Below are 8,500 nucleotides of genomic sequence, written 5' to 3'. Positions count from 1 at the left end.
GTTTACAGGGGTCTGTACATCGACGCATTCTCGCCCTCTGCTGGTGGGGAAAAACAAGTTGAAACAAAATAGACCAATTAAAAATTTTGTCAAATTAAATTAAACCAAAATAAAATAAATTTGAAGGAAAACATATTTATTATTAAAATATAAAATAATCTAATATATTAATATATTACACTTGAAATTATTTATTAAAGAAAACATTAATAAACATGAAAATAATGCATAATATGTACATAAATTTAAAATTCATAAAAAATATATTAGGTTAGTAATATATTATATATATATTGAATATTATATTAATTTAAAGTACAATCTAAATTAATACAATACAATATTTTCAGAGATAAAAGTAACAAAAACTAAAATTTATAAATAATGAATAAAATTAAGACATATTTATAGATTAAATGTAAAATGACATGATGTAAAAAATGTAAGTAATAAAATACAGTACATTCAAAAATGTATGTACTAAAATAATAAAGTAATAATAAAAATAACAAAACAATCATTTGAGATAAAATTAATGGAAATTAAATAAAATGTATATAATAAAAATATTAGAGAATATGGATGTAAATAAATGCTAATTAATCAAAATAACTAAAGTTACTTTATAGCTTATCAACATTTTCACACATGTCACACATAATGTCTGAATTAACTATTTTAAAAAATAATGAAAAACAAGGAAGCTGAATAGTATCAGAAAACTAATTTTAGTGGACGCAAATCATGTTTTGATTGCCCCACTTGGCCTCTGTTTGAGAAGCACTGGTCTATAGAAATATATTTATTGTACTTTACTGACCTTTTCACTCAGTGTTTTACTGACCTGCTATATTTTACTAAAGTGAACACTTAATTTGTTGTAATTTTATGTGTTGAGCTACTTTATTTGTTAGAGGGACTTATTCTTTTATATTCTTATGGATTGTGTTTACTGTTTATATACAGTAAAAGTGTATATGATCATATATGATGTATATTATCAAAGCTACCCAAAGTGATTCAGCATTTTGCTTTTAAGTACTTTTAATGTACTTTGTTTTTGTTTTGTTTTTTAGTTTATTTAATTAATTTGTTTAGTTTCGATTTCTGTCCTCTAAACTTAAAATCTTAACTTGTTTTTTCTCCTACTGGTGCTCATCTGATAGATAAATGAAATGTTTTGGGATAAATTTGTGGAATTATGTTTGAGAAGTTCATTTGCAGTAATTTTTTTGTTGTGTTGTTGTGTGTAACCACAAGGTGGCGATCTAAGACTTCGGTGAGCTTGTTAAACGTTTACCTCTCCTCCTCCTCCCTGTGTGGATTTTTGGAAAGCTGAGGCAGATGAAGAACACAACATTCAGATTCAGAGCTGACAGTAAAAAAAAATAAAAACACGATATACTTTACATATGATGCTCGCACTAAATATAACACATTTAACTAATAACAAAAACATTTATTCACAGAAAGGATTATAAAAACAAAGTGATGTTAATAAATGTATACTAATATACTGATAACCAGGCAGTCTCTAATGAAACGCACCAAAAATTTAAAATCATTTTTAAAAGCTAAATTAAAAAAGAAATCAAGAAATAAACCATAAATAAATAATAAAATAATAATAATAATAAAGGAAATTTGTTTTAATGCAGTAAATATATGACAGTTACAAAATATAAATAATTGTAAAATACTGCAATTAAAAATAAAATGATCACTGGGTAAATTAATATAAATAAATATTTAAATATTAAAACACGTTACATGTTTTACAAGTTAAAAAGGAACAAAACAAGGATCTATACATTTTTGATAAAACAGTAAAATATTTTAATAAAAGGTTAACAAGATAAAATATCAAAATGAAAATAAAATATAAACAAAAACGTAATACAACAAATATAGTAACAACAGAATAACATAACTGGTTTAAATACATTGAATTAATAAACTATATAATATATAATAATATATATATGTGTGTGTATTGTAATGATCCAAGACAAATCTAGATTTCACTTCACTTTCACTTCAAGATTTCAAACCAGGAGAAGAAATACATGAAAATTATAACACTTACAAAAAAAGGAAGAATCGTAAAAAGGAGAGAAAGAAAGAAGAAACTGAGCCTGTCTCATTTTTGTTGCCTTAAAATCAAAAACAGAAAATTTACTGTTAAAGACACAAATATCATAAGAATAAGGACAATTTATTCAGCAACATATACATTAAAAATATGACAGTAAATTATGTTTCAGCCGAAACAAATGAAGGTGAAACACAATAAAAACAAAAACATCTCACTGAAAAATTGCTGAAATAAAAGTAAACTTGTTATTATTAGTATGAGTCATACAGCAGGTGGAGCCACAGACCACATGTTGTACATCACTGAGGCCGCTATCAGAGCTGTGAGTACAGCAGAATGTGTACTGTAAGTACCATAAGTATTTGTACTGTTTCAAATAACTCAGTAAAATACTCTTCTTTTTGTGTCTGAACTACGCAGTAAATTCATACACAACCTCAATAAACTTCACAATCAGTCCATTTATCAGCGCTGCTTATCGACAAACTCGGAACAATTTGTAATTTGTAAAATTTGTAACAATTTGTAAATGTAACATAAAACATGCAGTATTTAAAACATTTCAGTCACAAAACTTTGCATTCAAACATTCAAACAAAGGGAAAAATCTGTCTTTAATATATTCAGGTTTTCAGGATGCATTACTGCTAGATTAACACCAGTCTACATATACATTTATACATAAATGATACATCAAGAAATTCTTCATTCATGGAAATGGTGATGATATAAACAGTACTGATACTAGTCATAATAGCTGTAATAATTTTAATGATAACACATACAATTTCAACGATTATTATTATTATTATAAAAATTCTTCCTTTGATACAAATCCTTTCCTGTGTATATCACTGTGCAGCAGTGCTGCGGGTGTAGTTTAGTTGTGTGTTGGTTCCATGCAGAGCCGTCAGCCCATCAGTTACATGTTGTAACTGTTTATTGTCACCAGGTGGAAGCATGACAAACAGCCATCCTTCAGCTGCTGGAAATTTATACAAAGAGCTTTAATTAAGTACACACTGTAATGAACTTTAATTCCAATTTTGATAGCAAAGTACTCTGAGGTACCTTTCTACAGGAGCCTCGTCTTCTTAAGTCATTATCGGTTTCAGCAAATGAAAGTATTTATTTAAAGAATATAATATAATATAATATAATATAATAATTAGTAGTTTTTTATGTAATATTCTTGCATTCTTTAAATAAAGTAAACAGGGATAAAACATTGTTTTGTAATTATACAGCAGCTAAGTATATATTTGTCCTTCTCTTGAACTGAACGCTAACTGGAGGTAAACAGTTGTGCTTAAATGAGCTGTTAGCCAGTGTAGGCAGCTTACCGAGCTAAAGCTACATCTGCTTGGTGTTTGCCAGCCTAATGTGTTTTAAAGCTTGAAGCTGTTTTTTCCGACTGAAATAAAGTGATTATTACAGCGTTTAGCTTTTCTAAGTGTTTTATGTTATTTTTGGTGTGTAATGATGTATTCAGCTGTTATTCAAGGGGAAAATGTTGGAGCCCACAGTGAAGGCTTACGCTTACTTGAAGTTTAATTTATTTATAATGTAAAAGAAAAGAAGCTGAAAAATCTCCACAGTCAGCCTCATACATGGAAACAGATAAAAATATCCAGCAGACACTCGTCCATTGACTGATTACAAGAAGTTTGTGTCTTTAATCAGCTGATGGGGTCCAACATTTGGTCCTGAGGGGATAATTAAGATCCTGCTTCTCTGTTAGTGGGAGTCATATCTGACAGCAGGTGCTTTTAAAGGAACAATCCCTCCAAAATTAAAGCTGACTGTGGGACCATGTTGTGCCCTCTCCAAACCTCCCTTTAGATTTTTATTCTGTGATAATGACAGTAATGAGGTGATCTTTGTTTCTGCTCTCTGTCACACTCAGAGATGACAAATGGATGTTTCTACATTATGCATGGCTGTTTTGTTCGTCGGAGCACTTACTGTCCAAACCTGATGAGATCCTCTCCTTCAGGTTTCTGCCCCATTTCCCTCCTCTGGATATACATCTGCAGCGGCATTAATGTTTAAATCAAGTGTTTTGTCATTAAAATGGAGGAGCAGCTCACATCACTTCTCTCAAACACAATCCTGCTAAGTGAAATTAAAGTAAAATATTCATCAGTGAAGTTAATCTGCATTTGTGTAACAACAGCTCGAGCTAAAGTGGCTCCTGAACATCGAGGCGAGTTTTTAAACTGCTCCGAAAACCATAAAACACTGTTCAATGATCCATATTTTATAAAAATAAATTAGTTTAGTTTAGCTATTACAAAAGCAAGCCAGCAAACAAAATGAAAGTGCTACTTCAATAACTTTGCCTGGACATCCTTGTTAAGAGTTTAAGAATTGTTTTATACGAGCTTCTAACTAATTGGAAGAAAATACCCCCCCCCAACCTACAACTTTCAGGCCCATATTTAGGTTCACCATGCAACACATGAGTCAGAATTCACAATAAATAAAAATAAATGGCCTGAAACTAATTTAAAAATCATGCTGCACTGTGACCCGTGTTAAAACAAAGACACATGCATTCATCTCGTTCTTGCAATAATCTCGTTAATGTTTGGACCTCTACTACATGTTAAAACATCAGCATCTGTCCAGTGTAGTTTGCGCTGTTATACCGCACGAGATTACGCTGCTAGTTCAACCGGGTTTCCTCAGAAAGCTGAGTTAAGAAATTTAATTAACCATAATAGACTTTAGACAAACTTACAAACAACCCTTGTGCTCTAAGAACTCACCCTGAAAGTTAAATCAAGGTAAAAATAAATGTTAATCAGAAGTCATCTGAGGAGTTCTTATTGCTTAAAGGTCGTTTATGAGCTTTGTAAGGAGCAGAGACCTGAAATTACATGACATAACATCCTGTTAATCTTCACCTTTAAGCTTCAGGGGATCCAATCATGACATCCAAGAGAACCAATAAAAACAAAGTGACTGAACAAGGCGGAGATATTCAAGGTGGGTTAAGAAACAATGGAGAGATGGCGACTGTTTCTTGACTGCAGTAACTACATTTGCAGCCTAACTTTGATTGTTTTCTGTTTTCATTGATTCAATTACTGTAGAAAGGAGTCGGATTGTGCATGCAGGTCTCCGCTGATTATAATGTCACATCATACTCAATGACAGGTTCAGCCACACTGGATTCTAGTCTTTTTAAACCACTGTGAAGGGGCGTCCACACAAGAAGCAACCAGCAGCGAGGTGATGACCAGAGACCACAGAGAGTCACTGACATGTCTGCTGAATGCTTCCCATGTGGGCAGAGCTTTGAGCTGGGAATGCTTGCTGATATTTTTAGGGTAAGCTACAAGTTCTCTGAAAGTTTGTAAATGCAGGACCAGGTGATTTTATTTCAACTTGGCAGGTGCGATGATTTTGCAACAAAAATATGACTATCAAGGCAAAGTCATGCTCCTCCCACACCTCCCTTGACCCCACCTTTCCATCCTTTTTTAAAAGCACTTCTAACTGTTAATCTAAGAAGATTTTAACGATTGTAACTGCCTCTCTACACTCTGTTAAATGTCATACCTCACTTTAATCTGCTAGCTTTAAACCACCATCGAAGGAGGCCCTCTTAGAGCGGTCTCTTATTAGCTGCTACAGAAGAATCTCCAATCCCACTGTACTCAGCAAAACCACTACAGAAGCTGTTCACAAGCAGTTAATGGAGTCAGAACAGGGCTCGTTTCTAGCTCAATATTTAGTAAACAATCCCTCTATGACGTCACACAGAGCCAAAATAAACAGTGAAACAGTGAAGTCTGAAGGCTGAGCTTTCAACTGTTGGATCTGTATGATGCCATCAGTGATGTCAGGCACAGAAGCCCCACCCACCTGGTGTTTAAACAATCTGTTTCAGAAGGGCAACCAATCAGAAGGAAGTTGATTGAGAGGAGGGAGGAGCTAAAACAGCATTTTTCATATAGATAATGAACCAAAACCTGATGTAAGGCAAAGAAAGAACTGAAAATCATAGTTGAAATGTCAGCTATTAAGCACTGAGGCGCTATTCTGAACAACAGTGCTGATATGTAAAGTGTAACATGACAAAAATGATATTGCATCAAAACATAAAAGCAAAATTAAATACAAATGTAAGTGGATTCTCTGCTGTTTAAACACAGTGACATTTACCCAGCAGCAGCAGCAGCTTCTACCCGACAACAGGCGAGTCATCAGCGAACAGATTTACTGTCGCCCAAAGTTTTTACAGTGCGACATAAAAACACGCTAAGGTCATGTTTTATTTATTTGTTCCATCATAATTAGCAATTTAAATAACCCTGCTACATTCAGGAGGACTATTACACTGAATCCATCCTCTGGGACCCATCAGGCCTCAGAGAGCCCAGCAAAGGGGTCCAAACTGAGGTCTGCAGCCCTCCAGGAGGTCACAAAGGACTGATGGAGCTGTTTCCTTATCCCTCTGTTTGATAAGTGTAGTTAGTTTTATTTTAATACCAGATAACAGAATGAATGAGCCCTATGAAAACTTGCGTCATAAAAAAGCTTCAACTTTTAACAATCAGTCCACCTTAACACGGATTAAGGTGGACTTTCTGGATTTAAAGTGTTTGTCATGAGCTTCTTATAACAAACCCAATAACAAATTTTTTAAACTCTCAAAAAATGTACATCTCATACTCAAAAAGTTAAAGACGCTGCACTTGGGTGGAGGTCAAAGGTCGCTGCACCTCATGAATGATGTGAGTTCTATGCTTTCACGGTTCAAAGTTGCGTTCTCCGATCTCCTTCACGGCTTCATGTTTCCTCCATGTTCGACAACCTGATTATTTAGTCTGATCTTCATCAACAGGGCCGCGATCAAAGTCACGTCTTCATCACTTTGAGCCGCCGTGAAACAAGCTCAGCATCATCCCCTTTGCAGTGTGACACTCTGTGGGACGGCGGCAGATCCGCCAACGTCACCGCTCGTCCCGCAGGACCACAGACGCTCCGAACACAAAGACGACTGTAATTACAGCGAGTCTCAAGGGTGAGCCAGCGCTGACCTGACAGGAAGGTTATTAATAATTTTATAATGAGAGGCATCAAAAAATGCCACCTGCTCTTATATCAGTGTCATTTAACTCATAATATTTACAAAGGAAAATACAGGTATAAAAATACTTCAGACTACAGCTGATTTTGAAGCCTGGAGAACATGTCAAAGCGAGACGTAACCAACAAAACGAGCACAAAATTAATAAAATGTCCTGAACCTGCACTTTTTTAATGACCAACAGGGGGCGACACACCCGCTGATCAAAGAAGTCTGATTCTATAGAAGTCTATGAGAAAATGACCCTACTGCTCACTTGATTAATGTTTTCAGTGAATGTTTTAGTGATGACTTTATGGTCTCAGTTGCTGTTTTTAACTCTTATTAAATAAAAAATAGTTTTCATTTTGTAAATTTTGACATCACTAGAGTAAAAAAAGACGATAAAGCCGGGGACGAGCTATAGTGTCAATAAAAGGTCACTGCCATGCTCAGTTTCTCAGTCAGAGCCACCCTCGTTCATCACATGCTGTTTACAAACACATAGCTGACAGCACAGTACTCTGTCCAACTTTTATTGTCAGTCTGTCGTGGGTTTTTACCTTTTTAATAAGGTAGCGACACTGCAAACAGGTACAAAATGAACTGTAGCAACTGTGAAGTGCAGTGGTTTCTTTATCTTCAGTTGGATTTTATCAGGGGAAACGAGTGCACATAAAAACACACAGATTTAAAAAAATAAATATATCTTCATACAGAACAGAACTTTTACATGGAGTATTAAAAGTTAAGGAGCTGAGCTTCTACACGTCAAACAGGAAATCTTTCTTCTTCTTTCAGCTGCTCCCTTCAGGGTCATCTTCTGCCATCTCCTCTTATCCCAGCATCCTCCTCTGTCACACCTCCTTCACTACATCCATGAACCTCCTCTAAGGTCTTCCTCCTCTCCTCCTGCCTGGCAGCTCCGGTATATCCACTCTTCCTCCTCTGCACATATCCAAACCATCTCCGCTTTCTTTGACTCTGAGCTCTCTCTGACGGATGATCTTCAACTCTTCCACCTCCATCTCAGTCTTCATAGCAGGTCTTCTAAACATTCATGGTTGTATGAGTGAAACCCACTTTTGATTCTTAGTTAGCTTTAATTATGTGACAGATCTGAACCCTACAGGCTTCATCCCTCATCTTCTGCTTATTGATTATCTTTGCAGCTCATAACTTCAGTGTTGTCTGCTGAGTCCATCTGCATTTACAGAGAAAAAAAATCCACCATCATGGAAAATTTAAAAAGAATGATAGATCAAATAAAGGATAATTTATACGCTATAGTAAACAATTGACTCTAATTTGATGACTTTTGGAGC

Source organism: Simochromis diagramma, unplaced genomic scaffold (genome assembly GCF_900408965.1).
Source record: "Simochromis diagramma unplaced genomic scaffold, fSimDia1.1 OVJJ01000433.1, whole genome shotgun sequence".
Taxonomy (NCBI): Eukaryota; Metazoa; Chordata; class Actinopteri; order Cichliformes; family Cichlidae; genus Simochromis; species Simochromis diagramma.
This window is presented reverse-complemented; position numbering follows the sequence as displayed.